The sequence below is a fragment of the Diadema antillarum genome, unplaced genomic scaffold, assembly GCF_040938485.1.
Source record: "Diadema antillarum isolate AM-2024a unplaced genomic scaffold, OU_Dant_1.0 scf00000001, whole genome shotgun sequence".
Taxonomy (NCBI): domain Eukaryota; kingdom Metazoa; phylum Echinodermata; class Echinoidea; order Diadematoida; family Diadematidae; genus Diadema; species Diadema antillarum.
This window is the reverse complement of record NW_027270890.1, coordinates 5018114-5036458: the sequence shown is the minus strand read 5'-3', so window position 1 is coordinate 5036458 and position 18345 is coordinate 5018114.

Here is an 18345-nt window from a genome sequence, read left to right as displayed (position 1 = left end):
TCAACATCACTTCTTTGTCTTCCTCCCATTCCCCCCCCCCCCACCCACCACAAACACACACACATACAAAGTAATGGGTACCAGTGCCACTGATATCTCAATTACCATTTTAATTCACTCTAATTCACAAAATAGGCACTTAACCTTCAAAATGTGTACGGTGAATTCCTCTAAAATTCTTTCAGACTGTAAGTAAGTATCGCTCAACAGGAAATATCGGGAAATTGAAGCGCAAAATACGAAAGTCACCAGCTGGCCTCATGCTGTAGGTTTAGACACAGGCTTGCCTGCAAATGGTGGATTGGTAGATATATTTTATATAAAATGAATAAATAAATGAATAAAAAATGAATAAATACATAAATACATGTATAAATAGAGATAGGTAGATAGATAGATAGATAGATAGATAGATAGATGAATAAATAAATAAATGAATAAATAAATGAATAAATAAATAGATACTGTAAAACATGATATATTCGCGGCATGAATTTTTCGCGAATTGGAGCCGACGGCCTTTTTTGCGGCATGATAGTTTCGCGAACTGCCACTGGCATTCAATGCATATAGTGTAGACAAGGACTATTTCGCATGCATTTTAATTGCGCGAATCTTGGCGCTCGCGAAATTCGTGAAATTAAAATGCACGCGAACATTCCTCGTTTTACAGTAGATAAATATGTAGATAGATAGATGGATGGATAAAGATAGATAGATAGATAGATAGATAGATAGATAGATCCAAGACAGAAAGACAGGCAAATACAGAAATAGATGGACAGATAAAGAAAGATATAATAGCATAGATAGACAGAGGAAAGAAAACATATTTATAATGTCATACAAAGGTTCTCTTGTCAGAAGCAGTGTTCTCCACCGGCAAAAAGGAACTTAGATTTCTAAAAATCATCTCAGTATCATCATAGACAGTGTGTAAGGCAAAACTCTGAGTGCATCCCACCACATCTGTGTCATAAGTATAGCAATCTAGGAAAGCGACCAACTGTACTGATAAAGTAACAAGAAATGTGTATGTAGTTACAGTCTTGTAAATCAACCTTGAACACCTCGAATAATGACAGTTTGACAACAAGCCCTCTCCCACCACCCTTTGCTGCCTCTATTGCCATAAATATGAGACCACCACTACACATGGGTGGCTGTCAAACTATGGAGGGCTTGATGTGGGTTTGCTGATGCTGGCAGAGGTTAATTAGACCTTTCCCTCTCCCTTCCATGGCTAAACAGGAGCTCATCAGGTCCAACATGCCGACACGGGATGAATCCAGTCTGCACACAGGCCTATATGCTTTCCATGATTAATCATTGGAATGGAAATCGATCCGCTCCATCTGTCTCCCAAAATTGTGTCATATCTGCCTGGCCGACGTTTGTCAGCTTTATAGTCTTCATCCACAGACCCCTTTCTCTATACTATCAGAATCATGTTCTGTTACTCTACACATCACAATAATGCTACACTCTTCAAATGGTATCCCACAATATCAACTGCATCTCTCTCTACACGAAAACTTGCCTATCTTAGAATGTCTGGCAGATTTCATGATCTAGACTAATCAGACACAGTTATTGTGCCAGCTGAATGCTAGATAATGATTGTTAAAATCAGTGTATGTTTGTGTGGATTATACTACACGAATCTTTTGTTAAGTGTAACTTTTAGAATCCTACACATCGGCAGACAGCATGTCACGAGGGAAAATAACACTGATTATACTGTATGTGCTAGGCATGGTATGATGCAGTAAAAAAAAAATAAAAATAAAAGCAAATATTTCTATTCGTGATCACCTCCAAAATGTGTTTTTCCACACTAGTTTTTGAACAGCCTTTCCAACTAGACCCCTCACTGTATCACAAACTACACTATGTTTCATTAATCCACAATATCCTTAACAGTTTCAGTGTGACAAGAGGAATGTATAATATTAATCCAATATACCTACACTAGCAGCAAAGCACTCTATTGGTATGACTGAAATGCCAAGGGCATGACATAATGAGATGTTCTACACAGCCATATAACCTACCGACAAACAGTAGACAATATTTAGAGTACAAGTCCATAAGAATGTGGTCTGTTGACATACCAAGCTTGTCATCCTATGACTGCTGTCTATGATTATTGAGTGGATTCTACACTGTGACATCACTTAGCCTGACATAGACTACACTATAATGTATTGCTGCTCGGCCATTTGAGCATCCATTTCTCCCTCTTGCAAGTGGATCGCTTCGCTTGCAAAACATCAAGAGGCATGTACAGTAGAACAGTGTAAGGCCAAGATATCCTATAGAAATATAGCTACAAAGCCACAACATTTTAAAGTTCCGGCATGTTCTTTTTCTTTTATTACACCACAGTATTTCTCTTCCAGACTTTCATACACTCGGCATGCATTTCTTTTTTCTAGTTCTCTGTTTTCTCCTAATCTGTAGTTAAAATGTCTTTATATTTCTTGGTCAATTTTTCTTTCCTTCATCTTTCTCAATCAAAATCTTAGCTGTACTAGATCGATATCTCTCTTTTCCCCTCCCTTCTCTCTCTATCTCTTTCTAATCAGTCGCTACTTTTCACTTTCTCCGTTCACACGACTCCCAAATTTCCCTCATCTTTCACCTTTTCTGTCCATCTATTTCTCCTCAAACTCCTGATGAAGGTTGAGCTATTTTCATTCCACCATCTGTCAGATCCAGTCCATCCTACGGCAATCAGAATCATCATCTCGTTTCTACCCACCACGAGGTCATGCATGAATTTTGCAAAGTCCAATCTCAATCTTGGTATGAAAAGGTCACACAAACACAGCACTGACATCAAAGACAGTGGAGAGATTTTGTGCAAGCAGGAAAAGATAGATCCTAAAAAAGCTGGATCAGTTCAAGGACTGAAATCCTTCAGTTGAGCCCAAAATTTATCTGCAAAAGTTGGGCAAAACTGATGGTGATTTTGATAAACTTGAACTAAAGCAATCAGACGACTTGTGCTCTCTAGTAATTAGGATTTCAATAAATGTGGAGTCAGAGCATGGTTGTCAACCATGAAATCTGAAATCTATTGATGAAATTTCCACTTCTTCAATTAGATCGGGGGGGGGGGGGTTCAAATGTCATTTCTATATATTTGCCATCCCCACCCCCTCTTTGCCATCACCAAAGAGACAAAGCCTCGACATATATGATTTATTGTACAAAAAACAATAATAATAAAAGTGTATGCTCTGCTTCTTCTAAATAGTATATATTAAAGTTGGTTTCATATTAAAATCAAATTCCTCATACTTAAATGCATACTGATTTGCTATCGTCTGACCCTTATTCCTATGAAACCCATAGCCTACACAAGAAATGTCACATTATTTCTTCTATCTATCACTTTTTGTCATCCAAATGGTATTGGGGAATCAGAGTTTATCACACAGACAACACTAAATCTGCCTGATGTGTCTCTTCAGCACAACTGTTCTACAGATTATGAATTCCAAAGAGTGGTCAATACCAAGCATACTGTACTGTACATCTAGACCATTCAATGAAATCTAAGATCATCTCAAAATATGATGAAATACATTAAGTCTGTTAACTTCAAAGTCAAGCACGAAGTCTGCTTTGAAATTTGATTCGAACTGCAACTTTTGAATATTAGATGAAATTGATTTTGATGGAAATGGGAAGATCACATGGTAAGAATGTTCCTCTCAAAATTTCTCACATCTGGGTATGGTGTAAGAGACTACAGCCCACTCGACAGAAGCTCAGCAGTGGAAAAGATGGTCTAGCATAGCTCCTTGCTCAGTGGTAACTAGTCTTGACAACCAGTCACTATCTTTTTACCACGAGCAATAAAAATGGTGTCTGTGATTTTGCCCATCCCTTGATTTGATGCCCTTGGTACAGGTTCAACTTTATCCTGCAAAACTATAGTGACTTTGTTTCATCTACTTTGTACCTTTTTTCTTCTTTTTTTCCTTGTGCCAGAATATTTTTAGCTCAGCAATTTTAAGCTTCCTGCAGCATTCAAGCCAGGTGATGACACAGTCTGTAGATACCCTCTACCATACCCAGCATCTTTACAACAATCTAACAATGTTTTCTAGGTCTTAAAGACCCATTTAGCAATAGCATGGGGAGACATGGGTAATTTGTAACCTGTATGATCAATCCTCATTCGCTGCCCACTGGGGTACATTCGAAAAACCACGAATAATGTCTATCAGCGAATATGTGCATCAAAGCGTGTACGCTCATCAGTAACGGTTGAATCCACTCGAGATTCTCTGGCTAGGTATGTACGTACTTTCATGTATAGGCCCGAATTCACGAAGGTACAGTAGTACAACTGAAACCATGGTTTAAACCATGGACAAAAAACATGGAGTGCCAAGTGTAGCACCAAATATTTCGTTACGAAATTGGTCATTTCGTCAACAAAATGACCGTTTCATTAACGAAATTATCATTTCGTGGACGAAATGTTCATTTAGTTACAAAATGTTATCATTTTCTTACAAAATGATCATTTCATCTACGAACTTACTGATTTCGTAACGAAATATTCCATGCGACATTTGGCGCTCCATGGTTTCATTTGTATCACCTTCCTGAATTCGGGCCATAGAGACCACTGATAAAAGCTGTACACAAATCATTATGGGGAGTCTCAAATATATCGGAGCCAGGATAGCCTTCTCGCTCCATAGTACCCCTTCCTACCGGTTTTCTACCTACATGTACCAATGTGCAATCAGGGAGGTGTCACCTCTCTGGTGCAATGCAATGAAGCTAGCAAACTGCAGAGACTCCAACTCTCCCGTTTTCGACGGGAGATCTCCCGCCGAAAGCCCATTTTTGCACAATCTCCCGTTCTCCCGTTTGAGATTTGATTTCTCCCGCCCTGGCCCTGTGTCTCCCGGTGGAAAGGATATCTTTCTTATTTCTATCGCATGTTGAAAAAATAAGCCTTAGATAGCACCAGAGAACATCTAGAATCCTAGGAACTTCGCGCTTCGCACACATCAACTTGGAGTCTCCCGTTTGCTAGGGGTTTCTGGCGGGAGAATCTCCAGATCAGAAGGTGTTTGGGGTTGGAGTCTCTGAAACTGATCACAACACACAATAATGTAAGGTTCCCATTAGTTGTCTTACGTATTCTCCTTAGGGCTGAAAACAACATGAAGAGACTGATACTGACTCACGTCCAGTGTTACATTGTAGGCCTATGTATGTGAATCCTAGTGTTACATTGTATGTGAATCCTAAACCACAACACATTCCTGGCTATAGAGATTAGAAGACATTATAATGTGATGACTTAGAGTGGGGGAGAGAGAAATGAGAAAAGGGCACACTAATTAATTCACCGTTCACTCTAGACAGTGTACAGGGGACACACATGGGGGGGGGGGGGGATAATGCCTCCGTCGTTGTCCCTCCCCCTTTGACTGACTGCTGAGCCAAGGGGAAATTTTGCAGGTAAGACTCTGCCTGGACTTTACAAGTTACACCCTCACTCTCCTGTGGCCCAAATCCATGGAAGACAGACAAAACTCTACCCCTACCCTCAGGGGAAGGGAGACGTAGGTGTGCAAACACTTCACTGACCGTTTTTTTTAAGGATTCTCTCAGCTCGAATGTCTTGTTCTTTTCTCTTTTCCTCATGAGGAACCTCAGGATAAAGACTGCAACTTGAAATGCCAGGCTAGTGGTTTACTTTTAGATGAAAAGTTACCAAAATATCACAGAAGTTCAAGAAGTGCAATCAGATATCAAACTGATGTGACTTCACTGCCGGTTTAATTCAGGATGAATCATGTAACAGCTTGGATTCCTGCAACAAGGAAAGTAATTACCCAGCAAGGGATTGTCCCGAAAGCAATTGTCCAGTGCTGGAGACCACAGTCACTGACCACTGAATAGAGAGGACCTTGAGATGGTTCACACATTACTCAGTGAAAACATGATTTTTTTTTTTTCTCCACATGTTCTGAAAACACAAACAAACGATCATTACTAGGCAACGCTGGACTCATGTAGGCACCACACAAAGACATGCAGACCCGACTTTGATATACCAGACTGATGTACACAACATAGTGGCCTTACACACAGTATTAAAAACCACTGTCACAATACAAACTCGACTGAACTGTATTCACTTGTGGTATCTGCTGGAGCTATCCAGAACCTATGGCTCACAGCTTGGCTTATCAGCTATCATATGATTCATTATGATAGTTTTCATATCATCTTAAAATCTCCCAAATTTCCAGCAGCGAAGGAGAAAGATAAAGAGTGTGAATAGACAAAGAACAGTTTGACTTGTGACCTCTAAAGGCAAGGGACTTATTATTCACAAGGTACAAGTGTAAAATGTACAAGAGTTGAAAGTAGAACCATTTTCTCCAGGACCAAAGGATTATTAATAGACAGGTGATGCATCTAACATCAAATACCATCTGAGCATCATTCTATCCTACATACATGTATTCAAGACAGACAAAGAGAGGGATTCTCCTAGAGTGAATATTCTTATAAATTAAATTCCACCCAAAAGTTTCTTGTGTCTGCGTTAGGAAGAGACATTTGTAGGCCTTTATTCACAAATCTAGTCTTCATTCATTACGATGCATGTCTGTTATCATTTTACAGTAGTCATCTGAGATAAACCAATCTGAGATTTAAATGCAATACACCTGTCTTCATTCTCTATTTTGAAATGGTCCAACATCCTCATGAATCCCCTTCAGATCAATGCCTTTCACTGTCTGACTCATCCATGTCTTCTACAAACACAATCATAGTTCCACATCAGATTTTGTCGTGACCACAGATCCCAGATAAGCCCAAAGCTACAATTTGTCCAGGAGATGACAACTGTGCAGATACAATTTGTATAACATCCATAAAGAAGAGAACCTCTCACGCCACAGAGCCCCCCTGTGATGGTTGCGACTCCTCTCACCTAACATTCCCCATTGTTCACCCCATCCTTACACCCACTGCCAGCCACTCCGCTTGGCTGCCACCATTGAAACTGAAACCCTTCCTAGAAGGAGGGCTTAGGCCAAGCCAACAATAGCCATCTTTACATTGTTGAGAGACTCAACCTAAGTAGTCGTAAGGAGTTTAATGACGCAGTTATCCTACTTTCTTACTCTTATCCCACTTTCTTATTTGAAAGAGGATCACAAGATAACAGTCGGGAGTATTGTCGCACCTGTTCCGATATTCTTTGAGAAGAGGCCCAAATGAGTTGAGAGATTCCTGACATTAAGATTACTCACCACAAACTAGAGAAGCTACTGGGATTCTTCACAGACAGAAGTCAACAAGATGAGATTCAACCTCAACTTCTCACCACAGACAAATCTGGCACTCCAAAGACTTGGTGTAATTCCAGTGGCATGCCTGACCAGAGTGTAGCCCAGACCAGGGTTGAGGGACAGTGTGACTCCAAATTCAATATCACTACCATGATCTCTTGCCAGACACCTCACACCTGTGTCTACAGCCATATGTCCACACATAATCATAGCTGTACAATATGTAGGCACATAATAGACTCCAAATCCTCATTCACAGTGATTGAGACTACAAACATACATGAAGAAAGATTTGTTGCTAATCAGTCTAGAAGTACTAAGTACATCATGTGATTATATGAAGAGGTGTAGGCCTACACAAGATATCAAGTAATCGTAATCTCAATATCATATGTCACCTGTTATCAGTAAGACTGATTTCCTGTGTGATGTATATTCCTCATTTATGTGATATTAAAAGATGTTAACTAAAAAATCAAAGTGAAAAAATGCAGCCATGACATGTATTTTATGTTGGCTCATGAGCAAACATCTTGCACTTGAATACTGCAGTATGAAGAAAATACTGCAAAATCATGTCAAATTACCTATATGCGCAATATCAACAAATTCAGCACAATTCAGATTTCAAAAGAGGTTGGATGCCCTTTTCCTTTTATCTATAACAAACATTGCTTTTTCTTTCCTCTTAGTCCACAAACTAGCCTTTATAGTATTATACCTAAAGTCAGTTGTTAGGCTGAGAAAAACAACTCTTAATTACTCTAAAGCACTCATGCCCTTCGGTCTTTTCAACTGAACATATCATGCATACATTTATCCAATTCCTTCTTTGTCTACAAAAGAACAATACTGTCCCTGATCACGCAGCGTACAGACCATTTTTTCTTCTTCCTGTTCACTGTGAATGTTGCTAGAAAATCCAGCAAATTTTCCCTCATGAAGCAGACTGATGGTGTGTTCTCTCCTACGAATCATTAAAGGGTAAACTTTTTTTTATACAAGATAAATTAGATTATTATTAGTAATTTTCCCTGCTGTGGCGAAGCAAGCTGTGGTGGGAAATGAAAAGGTGCTGAGAAGCTGAAGGCTGGCAAGAAGGAAGCAAGGAGAGTTGTGCTTTGTTAATTAGATGAACAGCCAAGGCTGGCTCCATTAGATTAATGAGAAAATGTTATGGGTTTAATCAATATCGCACACTATTAGCTGAGAGACAGCAATGCCAATCAGCATGCAATTATTACAGATGCTGATCATATTGTATACATCATGCTAGTCTTAGTTACAGACTTTTGTTATATGAGCTGATTTCTCCTTCTTGGCATGATTGATATGAACCTACATCAATGCATTTACCAATAATGTGAAATATCGATCTTTTTTGTGGAATATTCATGCATTTTTACTGTGTTACTGAAGTTTGTGTTTAACATATAAGAAAACAAATCTTTCTGAGAGATATTGAATTGTTAAAGGACAAGTTCACCTTCATAAACATAAGGATTGAGAGAATGTACACTGTAGCAATATTAGTAGAACACATCATTGAAAGTTTGAGGAAAATCAGACAATCCGTTCAAAAGTTATGAATTTTTGAAGTTTTTGTGCAGTACCCGCTGGATGAGAAGACTACTGCAGTGTATGAATAACTTAGATGTCACATGCGTACAACAATATAAGGAAAATATAAAGAGATTTTTCACAAAATTCCATCTTTTGAAAAAAGTACACATTCCCCTGACTCGTTACCGACAAATGTTATGAGTAATATTATTCCCCCTGCCTTTAGAAAGAGGCAAGTCAAGTGCTCTTTTATTATGCGAAAAAAGTGAAAATATGTTGAATTTTCTTTTACATTTTCTTTATACTGTTGTACGCATATGACTCACAAGCTGTAGTAGTCTCCTCATCCAGCAGTTCCAACACAAAAATTTAAAAAATTCATAACTTTTGCATTGATTGTCCAATTTTCCTCAAACTTTCACTGATGTGTTCTACTAATATTGTTGCATTTTCTCAATCCTTATGTTTATGAAGGTGAACTTGTCCTTTAACAGAAGAAGTCTTATAAAATATCATATGCAAGTAAATTTCTCTGAAAATGGACCAGAACAATACACACACAAAAATAATAATAAATAAATAAATGAAAAGTCTCTACATTTAGAGTGTGCATGAAAGTTTATTCAGAATGTACAGTGACACCACAGGCACACATAATAGACTGGAATATTCCTTCTTGTTTGTAGTCTCTTACTCAAAGTTTCAAGATTAAAGTTCAAACCACTTTACAAAGTGCAACAGCCTCCCAGTAAAATGCCACTGTCATTTGCATAATTGGCCTGCAGAAATAAAAGCAAAGGGAAGCTGAAGACAAGACTATCGGAGGTCACATGATGAGGGAAATTTTATCACATATTTCCATCAAAGGTGTTTACATGTTTTGTGGTCACATCAGTGAGATATTTAATCCTGATAAATATAGTGGCCTAGAGGTGGCCACAATCTCCTTACAAAAACCCTGCATGTCTTTATCCAGAAACCATCAATCACAACCAATCCACTGCAATTCCTCCTTTTTCACAAAGTAAAATGAGATGAAACCAGATACTAACTGGTACATATTACACTGCATTGTACACCCACAACACTTTGTTCAAACTAGTCTACAAAGAAGACTTCATGATACTTCATTCCTCTTCATCTGTCCGCCTTTTGATCACAATCTGTGTCTGTACCAGAGAGGTGACCACCTCCCTGGTCTGTACTAAGGTAAAGAGTGAGGCTTGCAAGTCAGCGTGCTATTCAAAAACAAGAACAATCTGTCTCTTTTCACCCTAATTCATTACACATGGTCTCACATCCATACTTGATAAATACATAAAGGAATGAGTATAGTAACTGATGAGATTCCTACGACAATCATGCTGTATTTTACAAGTGTGATGATAGTACAATTTAATACTTCTAGCACCCTTTGGAGAAGAGGCGTATAAAGCTATGTCAATATATGGCCTGAGGTACAGTATTGCATGCCAACACATACACATCATTCCCACATATTAGTTGACACAGTCAAAACAGCTTCATTATCTTTTTACAGTACACAGCTGTCGTCCATGCTGTTACGACCAATATCAAAAGGTCTGCAGACCATCTAGACTAGGAGGTAGGGCCGCTCTTCAAAGATGTCAGTAAATTGTGAATTTCACAGCTGAACTTGAGCTCCACGGCTCAGAGTACGCTGAGGTCGTGTGACAATGGAGAGCTATGGACAATACATCCAGCGCCCTGGGCTCAGCTAACTATCTCTCTCTCACCATACACCTGTCAGTATATTGAGCTGATAACAATGAGGGACCCAAAACACACAACATGTTTTTCCCCCATTCCATATCTGGCTTTGTACAGAGTTCTCTCTCTGCCAAGATGCTGATAGTAAAGAAATACCTGTAATAGTGAAGGGAATGTTTACCTCCCGGGATGCAGAGCTAGGTCAGAGTTAGGAGAAGAAAGATTTCGTTCAGCTTTTAAAGGTACTGTTTACCTTTGGAAACAGTGATTTCAAAAATATTTGAGTTATCACATATCATCACGCATATGTGTAGGTCAGTTGTATCACAAAACATCCTCTAAAAATATAAAAATTTTGCAATGAAGCCAAAAACATAAGGAGATATCACTATTGTTCTCACTAAGCCATAACTGTAGACAGTTTAGTCAAGAAACAATCTTATTTTACCAACTGTCTACATTTTGTATTTAACAATTTTAGAATTATTTTGAAGCACTGAAGCTACACTTAGCTGCAAATGGTAAATGATGCCTTTAAAGGGAAGGAGCCCTAGAATTTGACATCAAACCTATCAACAGGACTTTAACTTGAAATAATCATTATTTAGACCAATCCGGATGCAATCCGCTGCATGTTTCAATCTACCTACACATCTCACATCCCTCATTCTACTACAGAAACAAAGTTACTTGAGCACCATCTATCAAGCTATTTAAAACTGCCCTTGCAACCTCCTTTGGCGAGACTGCTCGATATTTTGCAGTGCAGTAAATGGAGGTTGATTGATATGATAAAGGAAGGGTCCTCGTTGAATATCACTTATATAAGAAGTGGGTGAATTTCACATACTCTATCCACAATGCTTGAAATAATGATTTTTAAAAGAGATCTGGGACAGAAACAAAAAAGTTTTGTATTAACAAAAACCTATGACATCTCATTATCTTTGTAATTCAAAGATTCAGCCTAATCCAATACTTGAAATCTACTAGTTATCATTGCAATCTATGTCTTTTTAATCCTATTTCACATGCTTCTGTTCATTTCAAAATGTATTCTTAATTCCTAACAGAAATCTCTTAGATGTTTCCAGAGGTGATTATGTGTGACGCTGCGCCCTAGGCAGGACGATGGTCCAAAGCCTACAGAACTCTCAAACTCTCCCTCCCTCTCTCTCCTCCAAGGGAACTTAACTAATTCCTGGCGTCTCAGACTCACAATACAAAACTCAGCTATGTGCCCACCAAATCTCCCATGTTATACTTCAATCATGTACATGTAACAATTCATGATTCTAGCAGAATGTGGATTTAAAAAGTCAAAAATGTTACAAATATTTATCTAATGACACGAGGTCCCCTGCTATGCTAGACTGCACAGCCATGCTCTAACACACACAAGTCCCATTCTCCTAGGCAGTGGGTTGTTTACTGCACAAAAACGAGGAAAACACCATTTACTCCCACAAGACTGCCTGGCTAGACAAAAAAGGCTGTTTACCAGTTTAGCATTCATTAAAGTAACAAATATCTTTTCATGGGCAGGAAGGCGTGGGTCACATGATGTGGTGGCATTCTACACGACCCCATATCGGCATACAGCGGGGGCAGTATGCGTGTCGGGTCATGTGATCAATATTTCCTGATAATAATAATGATGATGATGATGAAACAGCATTTATGTAGCGCCATTTATCTGTAGAAACATTCAAAGGTGCCAAGATCCTAAAATATGTCACGCATCATTCACAAAGTTGCTGGAAAAGATAAAAGTCTTCACAGTTCAGATTTGAAGGTATTGAGGTTGTTACAATTCCAAAGCGGGACTGGTGGAGAGTTCCACAGACATGGTACAACATAAGAGAAGGCTCTATCCCCATACATTTTTAGGTGGATATTGGGCACATGGAGAGTCAGTCCAAGACTCACACCAAAACTCATGTCAAGACTGACAGTCAACATTAAAAAAAGAAAAAGACTAATGCCTCATGAATATCACCCTGTAGCAACATGGGTCAGTGTCTAGCCCTGCTAGCTGTCACCAGTACTGGCTCTTACGAGTGCTACCAAAAATAGACACATGTTATGCAAATACTTTATTCTCGTGTAATGAAAAGTGTGGAGTGCTTAAAAGTTGTCTATACTTTGAAATAGCACAAAGAAGAATGGGGTAAGTCACACATTGGTCCACTGTACCCTACAATAAGACCACAGCAAACATACACAGCTGCTGTTTTGAATACAAGACACCCTCCTCACCTTGCTGTAAATCTGTCCTGTTTACTTTTCTTGTTTCTTAGGCCAGATTGGCAGGAGTGGGACTATGACTGGTCTTTACACAATACTTCCCACGCTGTGATCAACAAGACAACACAAGCTTGTTGTTTGCTCTCCAAGCTAATTGACAAATAGGACAGTGCCTTCCTCAACACACACACATGCACACCTTTGACGTTTGTATTTGAAGCCTCTTGGGCAATCTCTACACATTGAACTGGTTAGTGTGCTGTCTCAATACACGCTGACTTTCTCACGACACCTTCCTGAAAGTTACTCCAAATTGAGTATCTTTGAATTCTAAAATCTATGACACAGCTAGTTTTATGTGATGTCACTAAGACTGGATAATATATCTGTCTTCTGACTCTAGTCTATAAACTTAAAGGTCCTGTTTACCTTTGGCAGCAGTAATTCAAAAAATGTTAACGATATCACATTTGATACATGTTCATATGTGTAGGTCTGTTGTATCACAAAACATCCTATCAATACCATAGAAGTTAAAGCCTAAAATATAAGGATATCACTATTTTTCTCAATAAACTACAACTGTTGTGTAGACAGTTTAGTCTGAAAACATTTTTATTATAATTACTGTTCACAACACATCGATTATACTGATTCAAATTTTACACTGGTTGTTGCTATCCCTAACTCGCATATTTTAGAACTATTTTGAGGCACTAATGCTGAGTTTTCGTTTCATCTGCAATATTATGTTAAATTATGCCTTTAGTCATAATTTCCCTCATTGTAACACAGAGCTTGACATTGTTCTAAAACAGACACTTGACAGCTATAGTACGATGACAGAGAGCTGAGTGGTGAGACTCCCAGCCAAATATGGCTCATACTGACGGCTGTAATCACTGAAGTACAGAAATAGAAACCAACAGGGTAATGTCTTCATCGAGTAGACAACTAGTAATGGGGCGCTAAATCTTACAGGAAGTTGTCGATTTAGGAGCTCACAGAATTAGGCATACAGTAGTCCTCTGAGAGGACATGTCTCATCCTACTAGATCAACAAATTTATCTCATCCACCACTCGTCTATTGCTTTCCCATTACTACTACTAGCAAACATGTTCTCATATATCTTCTTTGCTTTTATAAATAACATAAATTCTGCACAGAACAGCAGAAAGTACTACATTGTACCTAAGAATGACAACTTTGTAAAAATATTGCATTATGAGGGATAAAAAAGGCATAAAAATTTGGAAGAAAATATCATAGTACTTATTTTCACCTTTCCTGCAATGAACATGTGTACAAAATAATTGAGGAAAAATTTTTTTTATGAAAACCTGCAGTATTTTTGGGAAGAAACAGAACAAAAACAAAACTGAGCCTGCATAAAAGTAACAGTTGGTATCTCCAACAGGACTTTGGAGTCATCATAGAATGTGACAGCTACTATAAATGCACAGGTGCAGCCCCATGGCAGGTTGGTGGGTTTTATTTTAGATCCGCTCTGTGTCAATCTTCAGTCAAGTGCAAAGTCTCCTCACAGGAAGTGGTCATAAGAAGCTTATCTCAGCTCCTTCATTCAGAAAAATAATAGCATCACCTTGATTGTCAAGTATAAAATACAAAAAGCTTTGTAGGTTTTGGGGGCTTCAGGGTTTTTTCCTGGTATCTCAGTCTAGTGACAGCTATGACAAGAACTCCATATGGCCACGGAGGTACAAAGGTACACAGGGGACATGTATAAGTACATCATCACGGTAATACAACATACCTTACAATGCTGTCACAAGAATGAGGGCATTTCATTGAAAACAAGTTACCAACTGAGTGTTTAGCACAGTCCCTTGTAAAGCAAGCATCAAACAAACACACAGTATGTCCTGGTTCTATCACCAACAGAGAGTACCAGGTATAAGCAAAAGGCCTCAATAGGTACGGTGCACCTTTACTGAGAAAGTAACATACAAAATTCATTTAGTAAATCAATTGTATTTCAAAGTCAGATAAAGAGTTCGTCCCAACAACATCTATCATTAAGTATCAATCAAATAAACAGTTAACTTAAACATCTGCTAGGCTGAGTAATGGGTTCATACTAGAATTTACCCAGGTTCTACTTTTGTTATGTACTCGCTTTCAGTCAAAGCTATACATTGATACTGTTCAGTTGACAATTTATGCATTCAAAACACTCACAAGTTGCGAATATATTTTGCTTGAAATGGTTTCTTTCTTCTCACTGTTTGATCGTGTTGATAGATTTTATTTCATTAGCTCTTTTTTCTCTCGCTATACTATTTTCCCTTGGCTTAATGACTTCACAAGACACCTGTCACTGAAAATTAGATAAATTGTCAATCACCATCATAACTGAATATCTTCATCAATAAGTTTCTCAAAATCATACAAGAAGCTATCCATAAATGCATGATTGTACTAATAGATGCAAAGATACAGCTCCTTCTCATTCCACTGGGTTTAAATGGATGATGTCCGACACAGGAACTGTTTTTGTTCCTTATCGATCAGCAGCCTTTAACTACAGCACATGTTTACTGTTGGTAAAATGCTCTCTTAACAATTAAAATCAATCAAGATTAAATGCGGTCTATACCACACCACCCTCTGGTATTGATCCTGGGAACAATTGTTGAGTATTTAGTGGAATTGAACCATCTCTGTCAAGCGTCTTGGAGTCTCGGGTTGGATTTAAAATTGGGACTCCCGAGGATCTGTGAGACCAACATGAGACCAGTGCGGTTGCAAGGTCAGTCGAACTATCAGACTTCATGTCGGCAAAACAGAAATTCTCCTCCCGCAGCCATTGTGATGTGAAAAGACGCATGTACCCACGGGAGAACTACTATGGTTTCCGCCTAATCACTGCATGATCTCTACTAAAGTACTAATGATCCTTGAAGGAACCATTTCTGTAGATGTGATCCCAACCTCTGTTCAACTTCAAAACCATTTGCCAATCAATTTGACTATACGGCGGATGCTTTTGTTAATAGAAAGAAGTTTCAAGGTGGATCTTTACAAAAATGATGAATTATTTGCTTTGCATTTAAGCCAGAGGCAAATGCCCTACCACCTGGTTCCTGGAGAGACTCTCAATAGCAATTCAAAGAAAAATTATTAGAATTAGAATACTTCTTTGCGTCAAGAATATGTATTTGTCCACAGATGAATAAGATGCTGAATTTCATTTCATTGTTGTTCAGAACGTCATGTACTCTTGTATAGATTCTAGCTGTCATTATTGGAATTGCATCTTATAAAAATGTACATATAAACCATAGAGTCTTTTTACGAGTGTATATCTTTTCTGAGTTGACATATCGATCTGTTTAATATTCCAGAACATAATTCCGGTGGGAGGGGGGGGGGGGGGGGGGACATAAGGAACTCTTTCCAATATTCCATTTCTTTTTTAATAAACTAGGTTTTATTTTAAAAATATATATATATTATATATATACCGTAGTTATGGGTAAACTCGGCCGACTTTACCCGCTAGGCCGAGTTTACCCATAACTACGGTATATCACTGCACTGCTCCCTAAAGTCTATCCTGTGCTGTGCTGTTTATGAGATGTTTCCCTTTTTTTGTGTGAACGTTCGTTGAATTGTTTTGTCAGGCAACCAGCTGTTCCTCCACAAAGCTTGCGGTATATTTCTTCTTACATCCCTCTCCCATCACCATAGAAAGAGACAAAGGGATGCGGCCATCATGCCATCATATTGGAAGCATTCGAATTCATATCGTATCTAATTAAATCACCGACATTCATAGAGGACTGCCCACCGCACATTGGACCAAGCTCAAGGGGCAAGCTGCGCAGCGTTCACCTCCAGCGAAGCACACACGCAGACAGAGACGCACACACACGAACACACCTCTCGCCCCAACCATCATCCATGGAGTAATACCATCCTCCTATTCAACCCGCTCCTGCGCAATCTCCTCAGCATCTCGTTGTGAAATGAAAATGTGATGGATAAAATTCACAAAATATCACATTTTACTTACCTCTACATAGTTGGCTGTTGAAACTGAGAATATTGTAACAAGTAACACGGCGTAAACTGCTGTTTTGGACGCCATTTCGGTGAAAATTTCCATCAAAATATCCAACGCCCAGTCACAGCTCCTTCGCTTGCAGTATCTTCGCCTCGGTAATGTTACTCCAGAAATGTACACGCACTCAACTGCACTTACTACACACAGCGTACTGTGGAGTGCTGTCGCTCCCTAAAGATATACACACACTACTTACAAAGGGAACACACTGCACTTATCAACGATAAAACAGCGGCCGCTTATGCGTGTGTATGTTTGTGTGTGTCTCCCGGCGTGCGCGACTTGAGTGCTTTTCACAAAGGGGAAAAAATATTGCCGTGTCCAGCCAATCATGACGTCATATTGATAATTACTAAACTATCTTGTGACTGGCCAGTTCATCATTTCGCATGAAATGCGGACCACTCAGCGGCTTCCTTATGTGTTTTCTAGTAATTAATTACGAGCTTCTCCCCTTACTCAAATGTATTACATTGCAACAAAATGTAGCAACTTTGGCATTTGGAGAATGTATCGTACGCGGAACGCGCATTTTAAAAGGTCTTCGTTTTGTTTACATCCTCAAGAAGAGACGCCTTTAGCGTGTTGTCAAACCAAAACGTTCATTATTTTGTCGACTGATGGCCGTGTATATTGCAGCTTGTTACCGACGACGACCAAAATATTTGACTTACGAAGTGTATAAACTACATTTTCATGATCCATCTGCGTAGCTAAACAGGAAATATATATTATCATCAAAGCCACAAATATTTGACAAACTAGCACATTCTGGGAATTTTGTAAAAGGCATTTGAACGAATTGTTTACTATTCGAGATCTTAAAATATGCAGTAATCAAGAGAGGCTCATATCAACATTCAAAATGTATCCATGCCACAATGGTGTTACATGCGTGATTTGTTTTTCAATCTCAAATTGTGTGCCATGCCTTGTCGAAAATTATTAAATAACTAAGATATTCAGTGAATAGCAATCGCTGAAAGGTTAGAATATTGATATTAGGTCACGTTCTCGGAGAGAGCAACCACATGGTAAGTTTTAACTTGAGTAGATGTAACTTCTTGATTTTATTGACACAACTAATCGCGTGTCTTAAAATGTTAACCAAATAACCTAAATAACAGAGACTAAGAAAAACAAAAACAATAAAAAGCACAAGGCAATGGGGTCATCCAGTACTGAGACTGGCACCCACCACAGGGGCGGACCCAGGAATTCCGTATGTAGGGGGCAGTGGCGGCTCGGAGGGGGGTGGCGCACCGGTTGTTAAAACAAAAGAAATAACAATGATAATAATAATAGAGAGACTCTTATAAAAAGAATTCCTGGATCCGTCCGTGAGGGGGGTGCCAAACATGGTTTCATT